This window comes from Diadema antillarum, unplaced genomic scaffold, assembly GCF_040938485.1.
Source record: "Diadema antillarum isolate AM-2024a unplaced genomic scaffold, OU_Dant_1.0 scf00000122, whole genome shotgun sequence".
Lineage (NCBI taxonomy): Eukaryota > Metazoa > Echinodermata > Echinoidea > Diadematoida > Diadematidae > Diadema > Diadema antillarum.
Window position 1 is genome coordinate 1,475,933 of NW_027271011.1, and position 20,063 is coordinate 1,495,995.

Below are 20,063 nucleotides of genomic sequence, written 5' to 3' on the forward strand. Positions count from 1 at the left end.
GATTTTTTATCGTGGCTACTACTAAAACACTGATCAATTCAGTGCTTAATTACGTCGATGTAGGACAATTTGTTAATCAGTTGGAATGAAAACACCTCGACAGAAGAATTTCATGAACACGAGTCTAAAGTAGTTGGTGGATAATCATCTAACTGTTCTGAATTTCTACCTTTTAAAAGGTACTGTTTACCACTGGGAGCAGTGATTTCAATGTTCGAGTTATCACATTTCATGCATATGTGTAAGTCAGTGGTATCACAAAACATCCTACCATCTAAGAATTTGTGTGAAGCAATCACCCATGTGCATTTTAACGTCATATCGATGTTTGTGTTTTATTTTTAAATTTCAAGGGGCCCAGACGATCACTGGAGCAAAAACATTTGACACGTGCGACGTGCAGACAAACGCAAACATCCTTCTGACAGGTTAGTTGCCATGGAGACAGACTCTGCATTTCGCAGCCCCGTCCATATACATGTATTACATGATTGTATATGTTACATTGCCATCATCAACCGTGTAGTGCAAGGTACCTTTCTCAATCTACACCCTGTAGCATGTGAAACTAAATAGACTGTTTTTGTAATATTTCAAGTTCTATGCATGCTTTTTTTGCAGAAGATTACATTACCAACCACAAATTTTACCAGCGACTTGTCATGACTAGCAAGTAAGGAATGCTAACTTTTGGGAATTCCCACCTAAGAAGCTTAATTGGAGGAAAGTGGTGAATAGATTGGTCATTACTACACCAGAGAAAAAAGAAACATCTATAAATGTTCATACATTACTGAAACAGGCTTTTGTGCTTGTTGGAATGATGCTGAGTTTTTTAACTGCCAAAACTAACTTGTCAAATGGTAGTACTATGCACTCTTGTTATAACGAACACAGGTTATAACAATTTTGGATATGATAAAGGTAATAAGTAAAATTCAGGACCCGGCCAAAATTCAAGTTTCAAATTTTCAAGTTTATTCAAAGTTTCCACAATACAAAAAATTACATAAGAACAATAATATGTAACAAGGAATACATTGTTGAATATATGCGATTAAAACAATTTGCAGAATATTTGAATATAAATTGATAATGCATGTAGATGCATTATAGATGTAAAGTGGAGGGGTCTTAGAAAAGCAAGCTTGTATAATAAGACCCCTGAAAAGGCAAGTTAAGACATGTAATATAACAACGCACTAATATATATACAATGTACAAACATATTAAAGCCATAGAAAAATGATCATCTATTAAAGTTTATCACTCTACACTATATCTGTTTGGCTATAACAGAATTTCAATTTATTTAGCAAGAGAAAACTGGTCCCAAGGACTTTGCCATAATGGGAATCGCCTGTAAAGAGCAACATTTGCCTTGTTGACAATATAATAATTAACACGGACTTTGTTATCTTGTACCATGTTACCCATCCACTTTACAACACTGCTTCCCTGGTCTCCTGCAGTCCTATCCAGGTGTACCCCCTGGCCCAACACTCTGTTCCCCACCCCCACCTACTCTCCCCATTCCCTCTCCCTCCATTTCTTTATCCCTCATTGATCGTGCAGGCTCCGTCAACGACGTCGAGATCTCCGAAGCCCATGCTGACACCCTCTTCTTCGACTCGCCGTCCAAGATGACGGGCAAGAAGACGTTCAGCCGCGACACAACCATCAGCGGCGACCTGCAGGTGGACGGCCTGGTGGATGGGAAGGACCTTGATGAGGGCTTCACGCTGGGCACAGAGCAAACTGTCACAGCCTACCACATCTTCAATAGTGAGGCCACAGTGACTGGCAGCATCACAGTTGGAGGTAATACATCTGTGACCGCCCAGTTAGAAAATCAACGAGAAGTCACTGATAGAATTCCTAGTAATGGACCAAAATGTGTTATCTTGGTTGACTGACTCATAATTTTGAAAGTTTGTCTTTCCGTGGATAGTAGGGCCAAAGCTTTTCTCCACCTACTGTCGAAATTTGGCGGCTTAGAACCAAATTAGATTAGAGATATTACCAGTTTTTCTAGCCGATGTTTTGTCTGACATGTTCCCCTTTCACTCGGAAATGGAATATTTTTTCATTGATACTTCTACACAGCACACCTGGGTGAGCCTTACAGCTGTATCTTTATATTTTCTTTTCCTCCCTTTTCCATGAAATGGTACATGTACCTCCTAACTGTCTCTTACTTCTATCACTTTTTAAATGAGTTTTAATAGCATGGTCCAAAGTCAGCAATTTTGTATATCATTTAACTTGCCAATCATTGCCAATCACTCACAAGTCCAATGCGTGAATTCTTCTCTTTACTGTCAGGTCTTGTGGAGACGATCGACTTGGCTGAGATTGACTCAAAGCGCGTCACCCTATCCGGGGGAAACACCGTTACGGGCAGCCTCACGTTCAACGACATGGCGACGTTCGAGGCGGACGTGACGACGGCATACCTCTTCGACGGGGTGGACCTCTCTGAACTGGCTGCTGAAGAAGCGTCGAGACACACTGGCTATGAGGACCAGATCTATGACCTGGCCTGTTTCGCTGAGACTCAGTGCGAGAGAACCGAGGCTATTGCCGAAGTTGTCAACAGTGAGCCAATAGAATACTTTACCTATTCAATTAAGCCAGTTAGAGGTTCTGTGCACAATCAGATATACCAATTGCAGGTCACATTTTAAAAGTAGATATTTTCGCATGACTAATATTTAGCACTAGGCCGGGTAAAAAGAGTTTTGTGTGTTTTTGATGCCACGGAATCAAGACATCAACTACTGGAACATGTGGGAAGCAAAAGCATTCATGTGTATTTATTTTCACGCTAGTTTCTGATTGCGCGAAATGCCTCATCTACCGTATGAAATATTGGAAAAGCGGCAAAATGATATAGAGAGTTGATGCCCTGTCACCCGTTGTTTGTATGGTTCAGTACAAGAATATTGTGAAGCTTAAAGAATAAAAGCATGTTTAATAGACTCAGTGAGTAATATCTTACTTTACAAAAGTTCCGTTTTAATGGATTAAAATTCAATGTCGTATGAACCGTTTGTAAACAAAAACTGTTCTGTTTCTTTGCTGCATATCAAACCTCTTCCGTTGGGAAAGAGGAACTGCATTTGTCTTTTCTGTTGAAGTGATTATGTACATGTTGCAGGAATTCTTGTCCAGCATCAATCAGTTGTCTAATTTCCTCAAATACACTGTAAGCTATCAAATTACCATGACCACCTTTATTTAATGAATATTGCTAATCTTGAATACACCATCAGACCTAAACAAGTATAGCTAGATTTTTCACATTTTAATTTGTATTTTATATTAATTTATGCTAATTTATGCAAAAATGATGTTTTGCCTATAAATCAAAAAATAAAGCTCCAAGACTTCTACTTTTTGGTGAACATGCTCTTTTCAATATCCTCAACAATAATATTGAAGCAAAAATTGGGCTTCTTAATTATTTCTTATGTATTTTATTGTTCATTGAATTTCTTAAGTATTCCTCTGTTTTTTACTTTTTGATTTTGTTGTTGTTTGTCATCAAAATTTATCGCAGAAACCTTTTAAAGCATAATCAGGCTAAGATAAATCATCATCAGCCACTGAAAGTAAAAATATTTATTTTTATATGAATTCATTGCAAAACACAATTTACATTGATTTGTATACAAAATCATGTTTTTGAGCAATTTTTGGATCAACAAATATTTTTCAAAGGGGCGTGGCTTCAAAACGGTATGCTCAGGAGCAACAAATTTGGTCTCAAAAGTTGCACGATACTTGAAAGAAAAAAGTCATAAAATGTCGCGGCAAGAGCATTGCGCGTTGCGGAATAATCCCGCGTAAACGTCGGGGGGGCTGACATGCCCCCCCCCCTTTTCACTGGTTAAGGATGGGTCATAACCATTGACATTTCACAATAATAGTTAAAACAAAATATCAAATCACGTCATAGTTGCTAGTTTTCTTGACAGTCTCAATAGATAATGTATTGCACAGAGTGAAGTCTTTATTTTGTGTTTGGCTCCCTAAATGTGAACAAGTTGGGAGCAAACATAGATTATCAGAAACCTATCTTTGCTCTAGTGACACCATAGTTAATTAGAAATGTGTCTTGTGTTCCTACAATGTAGATTAGAATAATTTTTTCCCTTTTTTCAGATTTTCTTGATGCCATTGACTACGTAGAAGAGGAACAAGTCATTCAAAAGCATATTCAAAAGTTTGAGACCTTTTCAATGGACGGGACAACCTATCTTGCCGCCGCAATTTACGCTGATGAACACAGGGACGTGTGTACAACCAGCATTATCTATCGCTGGAGCACAGAAACCTCGCAGTTTGAGGAACTTGGTAAGTTTCAAATCTTTGCATCAATGCTATTGAAATCACAAATTCATTGAACCTTTGTGTACACTGGGGATTTTAACTCTTTATGTGCCGATGTGTAAACCTCCTGTGTGCCACATTACTCTGAGACAGCAACAGAAGCATGCCTTGGGAAAACATTTTGTTATTTAAATCAATGTAACCTCTAGAGATTTTTTACCCTCGACGTGTTATGAGTAAAGTTGTAGAGGAAATTCCAAACTCTGCTTTGATGTAAATTATATGACAAATCTATATTGTATAATTGTTTTTTCTTTCAAATGACCAGGTACATAGGTAGGAGCTACACTATAATGGAGGCATGTCTTTTGCATGCAAGACAGGGATAGAAACTTAGAATTTACTCGCAGATCCAGTAGCGAACTCAGCTTGATAGTCATTCACCACATAAAATGCAAGCTATATACAGCTGTACCTGTGGCAGGAATGGAATCTCAAGAAACACTTTCATTGTACACTTGTACTTTCACATTTGGCAATTTATCAATTGCCTTGAGCGGGTCTGTAAGTTTGAGCAGAATACGTGAACTTGGCATGTCGTCGACTGAGTCGGGCATGCGAATGTGGCACAGAAAGAGTTAATTTGTTGTCATGATTTTGAAGTGTTTTAGTTTTACAGAAATGTGTAGAATAAGGAAAACTACAAACACATGATCTATTTTTAAGTAAAAAGTTTTCTAATTTGCCAATTACTTTTCATGACATGTTTCAGTATGTTTTATTTAATGCTTAGTATAAAATCATTCAGATAACTTAAAAAGTTATTTGGGGTATCATTTGAATTCTTGCCAAATGGACCTGTTAAATTTTACCATTTCAAAATGCTGTGATGAAAGTCGCCTCCACATTTAGATAAAAAAGTATGCAAAGATTCATTTGTTTTCCCATCATGCATTTAGTATTAAAAGAAGTACTGAAAATGTTATCTTAACAGGGCCCTCTGGTCAAGCAGTGGCAACACTGCTGAAGTATCCTTGATACAGAAAACCATATCATTGTACAATTACAATAAATGGAAGAAAAAAAGAGAAAAAAATTACTTCGTTGTGACTGGAATTTGTTATAACCTTGTCCCTTATACCAGGAGTGCACTGTATACAAAGTTTCTAGTTCTGCTGTACGTGTACACTGTATATTCCCTTATCATTTTAAAGCCAAAAGCATTCCTCCCTCACTGCAATTCTTTTGAAAACAAGTGAGTGTTGTACAATGTATACGATTAATCAAATGTCTATTTTTATGTTTTTGCTGCTGTTGTCATCCCGAAGAGCAACTGAACACCAATGGTGCCGTTGCCTGGAAACACTTCGTCCTTGGAGGAGAGAATTACCTCATCGTGGCAAACTCTGGACATGTTCCATGTCATGGTTGGTAGAACAAAGTTCTCAGCTTCAGCATTTATAGGGCTTTTTACACTTGCAAATTTTTGCTTAGTCCTGTACCAACGGTGGGGCTAAGGGGGGGGGGGGGGGGGGGCCTTAGCCCCGCCGTTGGTACCGGACTTTCCTTGGCCCACTTTCTGTTTACACTTGTTTTTGCGAAATTGGGATAGCCCCACCGATAATCCCATACTATCTGGCCCTGCAAAATAGCAGGGTTAGCACCGCAATTGCGGTGCCAAGCAAGCGAGTGTAAACAGAACGAAAAGATAATCTGGGGCTAAGCGATGGAGACGAAGTCCGACCCCCCACTGACCAATCAGAAACGAGGTAATCAAGTGCTGCTGGTGCGTGCGTGTACTTGTACAGTGCACAGCCTAATCATGAATATTCATGTGGTTTGGAAAGTACGGGGCTAAGAAATATGAGTGTAAAAAGGTCAGTTTTCTCCTTAGCCCAAGACAAGAGCTTAGTACGGGATTTATTTGCGAGTGTAAAAAGCTGAAAAAATTGGTATGGGACTAATGATAGTCCTGGGTCAGAGAAAGTACGGGGTTAAGAAACACAAGTGTAAAAAGGGCTTATGACCGCCCAGCTCAAAACCTTTAACCCGTCGATTACGAGTCCCAAGTATACTCAGGCAGGTATCTATGGAAAATGCCTGTTGTAGCAAAGTCAGACTGTCCTCAGTGGGTTAAGCTGTAAAATAATATAGAACTTTTTTCTTTTAAATTGGACCATTTTAACCCATTCAAAAGCTGATGATATAAAATGGAATTAGAAGATGCAGTTTCATAGAAAAAGGAGAAAAGAGGATTTATATGTGACCCTGCACCACAAAACAAACAAAACGTCGCCAGACATGAATTTTTAGTTAAGAGCATATTCTGAGAGAGCAGACTATAAGCTTTAAAATAATGTATAACTCAAATCAAATGGACTCTCCTATCCTATCTAAATATTGGAAAGAATGCGCAAACTCAGGAAAAGTGTGAACTGAGAAAAGAGGCTCTGAAGTACAGTGTCTATTCAAGCGCTAAATCTTTACCAAACCGTGCTGGCTGTGCAGTGAATGGGACAAAGAAACAGGAAGTACACCACCAGAGTAACAACAATGAAGAGATTATTAGATTTACTTGAAATTGAGTATGCCTCATTAACACATTCTGTCCATAATTAATGCCAACTTTCAAAGCAGTGGCACTATCCTTTCAAAATTTGTTAGAGTTGAAAGTGAAGAGTGTGTACAAGGTTTTTTTCAGAAAGGAAAAATGGACTCTAAAGACACACCTAATCACACTATTCTACCAAAAATGTTCGAGATGAATTGCTAAAAAACACACTTTTCCACCCGTTTTATTATCCCAAATTTTAGCATAATGTCAAAGAAGACCTGCTCTTTCAGAAAATATGAAAAAGTCAAGATCGGCTAGGTTGACCCATTTCACTTATTGTCATTCCTCACGCCAAATCAGTGTGTGCGACTTTATGTTCGTTTTGTGGTGCATGGCCACATATACACTGTAGGATCCCTCAGGCGTGCCGTGCTGAAGTATCAATGAGACCATATTCTATTTCCAGCGAGAAACAGTGCCTGTCCAAAAACAACGGTCCAAGAAACTGCTTATATATCAATTTTGGTTTTGTTTTAAGCTGCCAAATTTTGATACAGGGCCGGGAAAAGATTACTATGACTCCCAGATAAGCCAAGCTCAAAATTTTGACTCGGTCCACCCAGATGACATACATATCTCGGTACATACAGAGAATACTAATCTGCAACTATTGGGAAGTTTTGAGCTCGGTGGTCACATAATTATGTGACAACAGTGATCAGACAGAAATTCAAATTGTATTTTCAATGCAGCTGACTCTGGAGTTATACAGCTTAGTAATAACCATGTCTGATATTGTACCAGAGCTTACAGTATTTTTCGTCATTTTCATTTTATAGAAGGATCAGCATTACTATGTTCAAATAACATACATGTATAAGGCTATATATTATACACTGTATATATAGTATTTTTCTTTCTTTCTGTAATAGTGACCATTTGAAAATGATCAGTTAGAATGCTGTTGTTCACATCTACATCTTAACTGCTTAATTTTGAGTTACTGTAATTGAAAAACATGTATACATACTGTCATACATACACTTTGTATACATACATGTATATACATGTACACCGTGTATATATATATATAGTTTGGCCATGGATTACAAATTTATGTGTCATATACATTTGTACATGTATGAGTGGATCGTCCTATTGCAAGCTATTCAAAGCTTGACTTGGACATCAAATAGCTATTACATAACTGTGTACACAAGCAGTATACAAAATATTGTATTACATTAATTTTGCAGTATGTATATCTTAATGCAGGATATCATTGAATACTGTTTTCAGACTGTTAATACTCAATTCATTGATTGTCCTCATTTTTCTCACCAGACACCTCATCCGGTAACGGCATCTACAAGTTTGTCGATGGCTCCTTCACTCTCGTCGGGTCGGCCGGCGAAGCCATGGACGCGACGTCCGACATCGATGCCTTCACCGTCGGCGAAAAGGACTGTCTGGTCTTCACCACGTACGATGGCAGCATAGCCACTGTCTATGTCTACAATAATGGCACAGGGGACTTTGAGGTTATGCAAGACATTTCCACAGGAGGTATTGCAGTACTTTGTGTCATTATTTAAGGCTGCATCTGTGGTAATACATGTATGTTCGTGTACTATGTGTAATTATCGTGAATGTGTTGTTAGAATCTGACGGGTATGTTTGCCTTCTTTGCAGTATTTATTTTAGCCCTTGTAAAGCATCCCCTGGCAAATACAGTTAACCTGTCTGTAGGGGCCACGCAAGAGCAAGAAAGAAAAACCCAGTTGTTATGTAATGTAGGCCAGTAGCTGCTGATATTGACATCTTTGGCATATCTTTTCTTTCAGAGGAATTTTTTTTTTCCAGTGGTATTTTACGGCAGGTGGTTGCTGAGGCAGGTTGGACAGTAGTATCCACAATCAAATCTTGATGCATCATTTATGGCATCATAGGATCTTAGATATGATATTTAAAACTTCAAGTTACACCCCTGAAAGATTGATGTAGAGTCTGCAAAAATAATCTCTCTTAGTGGGGTGAGAGAAAGAAGGGTGACACATCAATTGATCGTTAAGACTTTCATGATATAGGGCAACTGTAGATGAAATTCATAGTGGTATTCAAACATTTGTCGACACGTGTTGTGAATACGGATGAAGAGTATATGCATCTTTGGCTGTTTTTGCTGTCGAAATTTATGAAATGGCAGCCTGATTTCATGAAATACTTGCAACAGAGACCAAATTTATATCCATTGTGCTGTGTATTCATATATTTGAAGTATGAATAATGTCGTACGGTAAGTTTGCTTCAAAGCTTAATAACTCCAGTTTTAGGAAATATTTGAGGAATCTAAATGTGGCAAAAGGGACGAATGTGACGCAAATAGAAAGATTCCCTTAGAATTTTCTTCCACTTTTTTGTCTCGCCTATTCTAAAGTTTTGTTCAATCATATTGATAAATTTTCAAATCGTTCTCTGCACTTACTTCCTGCAGTGACCTCTTCAGTTGAGTCCATCCAAATCGAGGACAAGACTTTCCTCGTGTTCAGTCTCTACCTCTTGGAGATCTCCAAGGTGTATGTCTACGATGAGGACGATGAGGTGTGTAAACATAATGAAAAATTTTGGATTCATCATAGGATAAATTTACCTTATTAAAAGGCATTGTTTATGATTTGCAGATGAAACGAAAACCCAGCTTTAGTGCTTCAATTTAGTTCTTAATGTGAGTTAGGGATAGGAACACCCAGTGGAAAAAATTGAATCAGTGTGATCAATATTGTTCGTGTTGTTGAATATACAAAATGTGAACAATAGTTATAATAAACATTTTTCTAGACCAAACCATCTACAATTATTGTTTATTGAGAAAAAAATAGTGATATTTCCTCATATCTTAGGCATTATTGCAAAATATCTATATGGTAGGATGTTTTGTGGTACAACTGACCAACACATATGCATCAAATATGATATGTTAATTTTTTTTTTTTTAAATCACTGCTCCCAGTGGTTAACAGTACAAGTACCTTTAATATACATACAAAAGATTGAGAGAATGCTGCCTCTCAATCCACCAACAGATAGTAGAACACATCAGTAAACCAAACAATCTGTTCAAAAGTTATGAATATTTGAAGTCAGTACTGCCATTGCTGTATGAGATGTCTACTGCAGCTTGTGATTTTTCATGCGTACAATGACGTAAAAAAAAAGACATAAAAGGAAAATTCAACATAATTTCATTTTTATGGCATGATAAAAAAGCACTTGACCTGCCTCTTTCAGAAGGCATGGGGAATGATATGACCTTAACATACATCACTGACAAGCTAAGGGAATGTGTGGTTTATTAAAAAACTGAAATTTTGTGGAATACTCTCTATATTTGCCTTACTTCTTTAAGTGTGTACATGTGACATCATAAACTGCAGTAGTCTTCTTATCCAGCAGTGACTGCGCAGAAAATAAAAAAAATCATAACTTTTGAACGAATTGTCCAATTTTCCTCAAACTTTCATGATATGTTATACCAATGTTGCTGCATTCACTCTATCCACCCACATGTGAAGGTGAACTTTGCCTTTAAATCCTCTTGTGTCACATGAACTTCCTGTTGGATTGAGGCACATTGCTACGCCTGACTTTGCCTTTAACCAACTGGACTTATATCCCCTTTGGGCATGCTTAGTCTACATTCAAGGGAACGGAGGCCTTATCCAAAGGCTACCACTGACTGGGCTTGCTACCTGTACAACTTTATCAACAGTTTGATCAATAATACTTGTAGTCACTTTAATAAGTTATGACCCTCTAATACCATACGTACGTAAAATCATTCGTGACATATCACAGGACAGTATTTTTTTTTTTTTTTTTACATTTCTTCCCTTTTGGACCAAAGACGTATATTTTCTTACACTCCATTTTGATTCCTTCTTTTTTTAATGGGTTGTCATTCAGGAATTCGTCTTCCACCAAGAGATTGAGTCTGAGCATGCTCGTGAGGTCACAGGTTATCACTATGACAATACCCATGGATTTGCTCTGGCGGACCACATCAGTGTCACTGATGTCGATGCTACTTTTGAGGTTCAAGTTCGGGTGAGCACTGCAGCCAATAATTAGTCTAACTTGATATAATGATAACTTGTATCATTTCAAAATGCCTGAAGCTAGCAAATCTAAAAAAGGACCCTTTTTTAGATCTTTTTGATATAATGTTAAACAGTCATTGCTAATTCTTTGAGAGGTAGAATAAATCATGTTCTTTATTTGTATGTACCCTTTGTCAGTCATATGCATTAGTCTATTTCAGTTGAAGAATTCTTCAAGGCTTCTGTGCCTCTAATTTTATTATTGATCTTAGAATTGGCAACACATTATGGAGAAATCAAGTTCTCATTTCTGTCTCAAAATATCAAGTTTTCTTGTAAATTTCGTTCAGACTTTACACATTTTTAAATAAATTTTGCCAACTCCTTTATGATCTGATTGACATGTTGCCCTCCATCGATTTTATGTCAATGTAGGGCAATTTGTCAATCAGTTGCAATAAAAACAACTTGACAGAAGGATTTCATCTTTCTGACCTGCCTCTAGTATCAAATACATTGATGATGCACTGAAATCCAGAGTTGCCAATTTACCAGTGACAAACTGGTGATTCTGCAAAAGTTCCCGCGAGATATGATGAGTAATTCATGTGCCCTTCCACCCATTTAAGTTTAAAGGGGATAGGTAGTACCTGGTCAGTGGGAATCAGTTGGAATGCTGGGGTATGATTGTTCCAATCCTTGTGGATTCATTTAAGAGTACATTATATATCTATTGTTGTGTGAAAATTATTTGCTTCAGAATGGTCTCATATTCAAATAATGTGCAGTTCAATGTTTCCACGTTAGCATGCCTGTACAGTGTAGGGGCGATCGTTAAGAGCCCGTTTACGCGGAGTTCTGATGATGAGTCCTATCAAACTTACCTTTTCCTCGTTAAATTGAGCATAATACTTACATGTATCTTTCAAGCAGTAGAAATCTAGTACCATCCACCTTCTGATCACCCATGCTGTTGATTGATCATCAAACCAGTACCAGGTGCACACGAAACCGTGACAAATGGTGATTTTAGCTTAACCCATTGAGGACGAGTCCTGAGTATGCTCGGGCAGGTGTCTATGGGAAATGTGTGTTGCAGCAAAATCAATTCATCCTCAGTGAGTTAAAGATGACTTTTTCTGTGTGTGCTTTCTTTACTTTGCCAATTTGCAGGTGTTTACGTGGAATGCAGAGGATGAAACTTTTCACCTGTCCTACACAGTACCCGTGGTCCAACCGGGAGATGTGGACATCTTCTCGGAGGGGAACTTCCTCTACTTGTGTGTGGTTCAGGAGTATCACTCAGTGGACTTCTTTCGCCTTGAGGGTAACAACTTAATGCACTTTAATAAATCAATAAAGGGTTTGGTAGCAAAGCGGGTTAACTGCATTCGTGTTGATTTGAGAAATTTGCTGAAAGTAGAGAAAATGATAAGAAAATATGGGCTATTTTTTACCATATCTACAAGAATATTACTTGTTATGTTACAAGTGAGTTATCACTGGAAAGTTTTTATTTTCCTCTATTTGATGATAGACTTACTTTAAAATGTTTGAAAATTGCACATACCTTCTTTTGCAATTAAACCTTGTGTAAAATGTTTGAAAATGACAGGTAACCTGTTTTGCAATAAAACTCTCCAAAGCTATGTCCGTGTGTTAAAGGCTACCCTTTGGTAAAGAATCTATTTTTACTACATGTGTCTGACCGGTACCTGACTCAAAAGCATGTATCACAACTATTATCATCAAAAAAATATTCCAACCAATTCCACCGGAAGACGGCATGCGTGCAATTTTTTGCTGGGTTGATGCTCTGGAACGATACCTCACTTAACACAATTGATGTAAAGTGTGGCGATATATTGCTGGCCCCTGCATGTGCCCCTTACAACCCTTAGAAATAAGATAGCTACTCTATACTATCTGTTTATATTTTACTGTTATTGATGCAGTGTACTTGATAACATTAAAGCAATAAGCGTTTGATTTTATATGAGTATCATTCAAATGGCCGACATCACTCAGTTATGCATTCACCTCTTGCGTCATCATTCTCAACCATAACAGACTAACTGGGAATAGGTTGAATGAACATAAGCCAGGAGGCCTGAAAAAAGGCTATGCATGTTCCACATCGGATTGATTCAACATCCAGAAGTTTTCCTGAAATTCTTTCATCGAGGTGTTTTCATTGCAAATGATTGACAAATTGCCCTACATTGACGTAAATAAGCACTGAATTGATCAGTGTTTTATTAGTAGCCATGATGAAATATCATTGGCGTACTTACGTTGATGTAGGGCAATTTGTCAATCAGTTGCAGTCGAGAAGTTTGTCTCTTCTCCAACATGAGATAATCCCGTTTTAAGCCTATCCTGTCTGTCTGTCTGTCTGTAGGATCAGCAGGATTCATCAAGTTCTACACCATCCCCCACCACGGCGTCAAGTCCGTGGAGATCTTCAGGCTCCAGGATGACGAGTACGAAGCCGCTGCCGACATCGAGTACGACCAGCTGATGATGGCGGTGGCGGTCGATCCTTTCCCGAAGCATGATGTCTTCTCTCGCATCCTGAAAGTTGTAAACATTGGTAAGAATCATACAATCTGATGAAAGTTTTGAACTGCTCCTCACATGTGATATGTTAAAAGGGAAATTTTGTTATAATGTTATCTTGCTTGTGTTTGAAAACAGAAAAAGCACCAGAGAAGTCCGTGTAAATAAAAAAAAAAACTGAGGAAAAAAATAAGACACATTAAAACAAAATAAACAGTACAGCAATTCAAAGCTTGATTGGAACTTCAAATCATGTAAAGTATTCACTGGTGTAAAGCAATAAAAAAAACTTGGATTAATCTATTTCCATTAAAAACTTATGAATCATTACAGTTTAGAGAGTAAGACAAACAGAGAGCTTTGTTGGATGAATATGGTGAGCAGCTCCCTATTCAGTTTGTAACGAAAATTCATTCATTTTCATTTTTCTCCCAAGAAACTGCATAGTCAAATTTTCTAAATACATGTACAGTGTACTTGGCAGGTAATTTTACCAGTGTGATGAAATATGCAAATGAACACCACGACCCCATAGAAGCTCTCAAAGCTGACCCCACCCAGCCCCAAGTTTCTAAGATTCTGTAAAAGTAGCTCTGTGGTCCTACTCGTCATCAGTAGATATGAACATATTGTGGGTCAGCCGCAATTCACGAAAGTCTCATCTGTGAATGTTTGTTGTTATACAACAGGTATAAACTTTTTGTGAAAAGTATCATCTTGCCCGTATGGGAATGTGGTACTTGTAGATTGTCAGTGAGAAAATGTATGCAAGATGTGAATTGAGCCCTTGGTGAGTGGTACACTGTTCGTGTCTACTTCGATATTTCATGAAAGGTCGGAGTATTGTAGAATTATTTCAAGAATTCAAAAATGTAGCAAATCAGAAGTGCTGAAATGAGTCATGTGTGCACTCTTTATTTTCTTATAACATGCATGGGCATGCAAAAAGCGCATAGCAAAAAAGCATAACTACACGCTCATTTATGACACAATGTAAATACTTTAGCAGGGTGCTCTTAATTACAAGCATGCACTCAATTACTTATTCACTAAACAAATTCTAAATTTGTAAACCATGTTCAGTGTGCAGTGTTTGGAACAGTTCTTCAAACATCTTGGCTTTTGAGCAAGTTCTACATGTAGGCTAGAGGACTGGTACGCACCCATAGAGGTTCATAGGCCTGTTTCATAAAACAAATAATGCACAGTTTTAAGTTTGCTACAATAGTGGAGATGCAGCTTACTCTCTTGAATGTGCTGCACCTCCACTAACGCACTCTTGCCTGCGAATAACTGTATTTTAAGGCATCAATAGATTATGTATTCTCATTATGAGCCATTCTTTCTCTCATCCCCCCCCCCCCCCCACGTCTTGGTGCAGGTGGTTCGGTGAGGATCAATACTGAGGACGAAATGTGCGAGAGCGGTCTGAGGGAAGCAATGAGGAGCAACGTCCCCAATCCCACCTGCGAGCGATAAGAACTCCCAAGAGGGTTTAACTACAACCCTTCTGTTTGGTCCTCTACCGGTGGTACAATGTAGTCCTCTCCCGACCACATCCACCTCCCCACAGTCTCTCTTTATTTCTCTCTTTCCATCATTTTCTTCGTCTTCTCTAATTTTGTTGTGATTAGGTGAATTTAGTGGCACGATATATCTTGATTTCTCATCATGTCTTGAAAATCTAATTTGTCCTCCTCCCCTGTTCTCCCACAAGGGTTCAGGTATAATATCCCATCCCCACTTGGGTATTCTTATTTTTGATAACTTTTGTCTCTTTGTGCTCCAGTGAGCTCCACCATTTCATTTCATTTATTCAATGAACACAGAATTGATTATTTTTTCCTATATGCAGATTTGGATTAAGAATGGGAAACCATTGTGGTCCAACTGCCACAATGTCCTATGAAAGTGCAGCTGAGTGGGCAAAGAGTTGAACAAAGAGTGCAATTTCGATGAAAACATGACCTCAGTCATACAGAAAGCATGCAATCGTTTGTATGGAGATGTACAAGTGTGCAAAAGGACAGACAAAAATAATGACTATTTGCCACCTTGTAACAGAGTTACAACCATGACTCTCCCGCTCTCTATTTCACTTTCCTTCTCTCTTCACCTGCTTATTTTTTCCTTCTCAATTTATTATAAAACATAACCTAAGTGTCATGCCAGTTGGCTTTGTGTATTTCTTTTGGAATGCGAAAGTGGGGAGGAGGGCTTTCTTTCAGTGCCCTACTAATGATTTGTTCTAGTTATTCCTTTTTTCAAGGACATTTGTCCTTACAATGGTAATTGTAAATTTCTCTATGTGGCATAAATTGTTTTTGATATAATATATCTAAAAATTATCTAAGTTGCATATTGTTTTGGATAAAATATTTCTAGAAAATACGAATGTATGTTTTTGTTTTTTGTATATTACACTCTTCCATCAAGACAGTTTTTTTTTTTTAATTTAATCTTCCCTATTATTTTCCAGTTCAGAGCACTTATCGACCTACCAGACATTTTGTCAGACAAAATATTTTTGGTAAGGGAAATAACAAATATTTAAGATTGATTTAATCATGGACAGCATAGCTTTCTTGTGAATGCATTCATTTTTTGAAGGTTTTGAGGTTGTTGCTAGTGTACGACAAACCTTACAATATATTTAGCTATTCCTAGCTGCTATTTAACAGTGCAATTTTTTTTTTCTGCCTTTTCTCTGGAATATATTTGTCTGTGCCACATATTATGCAAATAATTTACCACAAACTTTTGTATCTCATTATGTGCTAGAAGGGGGTTAGTATATGTTGCTTGGAAATTATTTCGAATGTCATTCATTATTTAAAGAAAAAAAGTGAAGAATTCTTGTTATGTTTGTCCAGTAATTGTTTTGTTTTGTTATAGTCTTATCTATCTGTTTGTGTGGACGATAAATCATGGAGTGTAATTCCACCCGTACTCTATAATGATATTTCTGTATAATTTTTTTGTGCCAATTAAAGTTGGTCTGAAAGATCAGTGTGAAACACAGCTTAAAACTCAACCATTTGTCTGATGTTTTCCTGTCCTCATAACTGTCTGTTCAATGCACTTAACTAAACGATTTTCTTTTTCCTGTTGATATTTGCTATTGTGTGTGTGTTGGCCCTATGTGTGTATGTGTACATTATAAGACTTATGCACACCTGTTTTTTAATAAGTGTTTTTATTATCTGTTGGCGTGAATCTGTAAAAAAAAAAAAAAAAGGATGTTTCTCCTCATGTAAAAAAGAAGATTCATAAGCAGCACAAGTGAGAAGAACACTTGCTGCTGTATATTTTTTTTTATGTATTTGTTTCACATTGAATCTGATGGTGATATATATTTAAAAAAAGAAAGAATATCATCAAAAAAGATGTGTGTGTATGTGTGTTAGTGTGTAGGACCCTACGCCGCTATCTGTGTGTTGAGTTCCCGTGCCTCTGTGTGAATGTGTCTTTAAATATACTTACTAGTAGTCAACCTTACCTACTCAAAAGTCGAATCCAGAGGGACTGATGAAAATCTCTCGACTACCGTGAATTTCGACTGACACAATAGAAACCACACATGTAATATATCCATACAGTAGGGCCGAAATTTTCTTTGCCAAAATTTTTGACTTGTTCGAGGTCGACTTAGACGAAGTTAACTGTAAACAGACTGTTAAGCTGCATGTTAGTACACGTAAGAGTACAAACTGTACAGGAAAGGTGGTTCCAGATGTCAAATTATATCTCTTTTCTACAAAGATTCTTCGTGACTTCACGTGCAAATCCTGGTAGACTTTAATGGGGATGGCTATTATCTGATTAGTGGGAATCAATGTTTCCAGGTTAGCATGCCTGTACAGTGTCGGGGCGATCGCCCCGACACTGTACAGGCATGCTAACCTGGAAACATTACTTCAATATGAAACCATTCTGAAGCAAATCATTTTCACACAATAGATATAATTATAATACATGTAATGAATCCCACAAGGATTGGAACAATCATCTCCCGCATTCCCACTGATTCCCACTCATCAGTTACTAGTCATCTTCTTTTAAATGGAATAAGGGAAATGAAACCTGAGATCTTTCATCACTTGATAAAACAACAGGCAACTCCCCGTTGTAAAGGAGTCCTTGGAACATGTAGTTTTGTTTTGTTATATGAAATTTTTGTTAGAAAAGTTAAAATGGGAGTACAAAGATAAATGGTAATTTTGGGGCCCGAGTTTTTCTTTGTTGTAAAGGGAATATCGTTATTAAAGACAGCCAATCCCTTTTGCATGCAATTTTTTGAAAAATTGGTGAGAACACTTAGATATTGAAGAAAACCACTATTTGGAAACTTCCTGTAAATATTGAACTCAAAGAGTCTTTATTTGTTTAGTTAAATTGACCGTTAAGATTGCAATAATGTTTTCGTACTACGAAAAAAATTACAAATCTGAACTACTAGTCTGGTTTTGCAGACCTGTGTGATGCACTGAGTTGCACATGTACAAACGTAGAACAGTAAGTGGTGCGTTGTTGCCATCGATAACAAAGTAAGCAAAGCTAGTGAATTCTTCTTTTTTGACAGCTTTAACATGCATATCTTTTGTTCGAAGTATAAGTATCATATTACAACAGCAGGAGGATTAATGTATGCAGCTGTGCCTAGTGCACAGAATACGATATGGTGAGCGTTTGATGCATTATTAGAATCTTAACGGCTAACAACATTCAAAATATCACAAATGTTATAGTTTTACAATAGTCTTGTCATTCAGGTGGAATATATCATGTTCCGTGCTATTTGGGAAGGAGTGCAAAAGGGATGGCCTATCTTTAACATGTGTGTTATAACAGGAATGCACAGTACTGTACAACATTTTATGACATCAGGTAAGGGAAACAGTGTAAAGAGAATTCAAATCTTCTGTTTTATATCAAGCACAATAACGAGCACTTAACGTTATACCTCTTTCGTAATTATATTAGAAGAAGTCGAGGGGGTAGTATCTATTCTTTATTTTTAAAAAAGTATAAAATTTTCTTTATATTTCATTTTCCGTTTTCCATATGTGACGTCAGAAGTTGTAGTCCTCTCATCCACCGATGGTGGTACCAAAACTTTAAAATTCTTAACTTCTCAACAAATTGTCCGATTTTCCTCAAACTTTCCCTGATGTCTTCTATACTGTATTGCTGAAGTCGCTTAATTCTCATGCTGTATATTATGTACAACATGCCCTATATACAAACGAGTCTGTATACTAGTAGGTCTTTGTGCATGTACAGTGTATATATATATATATATATATATATATATATATATATATATATATATATATATATATATATATATATATATATATATATATACATATATATATGTATACATATATATATGTATATTAAGTTTTGTATGAAAAATATTACTCAGAATGATCAATCTAAAATAGAACAACATGATCAATCAAAAATAGAATAACATCTATTCTTTGCCATAACTAGTTTTTTTTTCACTCAGATGATTTGATTATTTTTTTTATTGATATCTTATTGATATTTCTATTTGAAACTTTTCTGCACGCTAGTGGAAACTTATTATGCGCTCACATCTCCAAGTCTCCTTTTTGTTTACTTTTTTGAAACTCTTTCGCACCATTGCATAGTAGGTGTTGTTGATATCTTTTTTCTCTCTTTTAATTCAATTTCAGACGATTTGTGAAAGACTAAATCAGAGCATAACGTTGGAAAAATAAAAAATCTTGCTGTTGCTCTGCGTCCGAAAACATCGTAAATCGTTTGTTCTGTCACTGACCACACTCCACGTAAGTAGCTCACACCCGATGGCCACATTCGTATATTCAACGCGTGGATGTCAAGCATTGATGAAATGCATTACATGTAGGCCGTATGTGATAAAAAAGGAAAAAACAAAAACAAAAACAAGTGAGCTCAACGCTAGGCAAATTAGGCCCATGAGCTTGAAACGAGGCAAGGTCAACAAGCTCGACACTATACCGTGATGCAATATGAAGCTCATGTGCTTATATATATATATATATATATATTTTTTTTTTTTTTTTTTTGGCCAGGTGTCTAGCTCTTAGGCCTAATTTGATAGTTGATGTCGAACTCATTGACCTTGGTCACTTTGATAGCGTGTAGCGAGTGGGCTTTATAACTTATGGGCAGTATGGTTCGTGGGCTGTGTGCCTCGTGGGTGTCGAGCTCAAGACATGCACCCGATAGTGTATGGGGTTTTGATCTTGTTAAGGGGATTGGAAACAAAATGCCCGTCTATCGTAAACGATGAGAGCCTTTTCCATATCTTCCATGCAGCCTCTTCACAAGAATCTTAGGTGTTTTTTTTTTTCAGATTACGTTATTATCATAATTATTATACATTATTAAGATACAGTTACTTGAATTTTGCCGATTCAGATACCACGATTATTCTAATTAAGATAATGGCGGCAATGTTAACACGAAGATTATATCATCTACGATAATGATGTAAATAATGA

General features: G+C 37.1%; 1 pseudogene; it reads left to right on the forward strand.

Moving 5' to 3' along the window:
* The window catches only part of LOC139720131 (uncharacterized), a 77,787-nt pseudogene extending 62,763 nt beyond the window's left edge, over positions 1-15,024 (forward strand).
* The last annotated feature ends 5,039 nt before the right edge of the window (positions 15,025-20,063 follow it).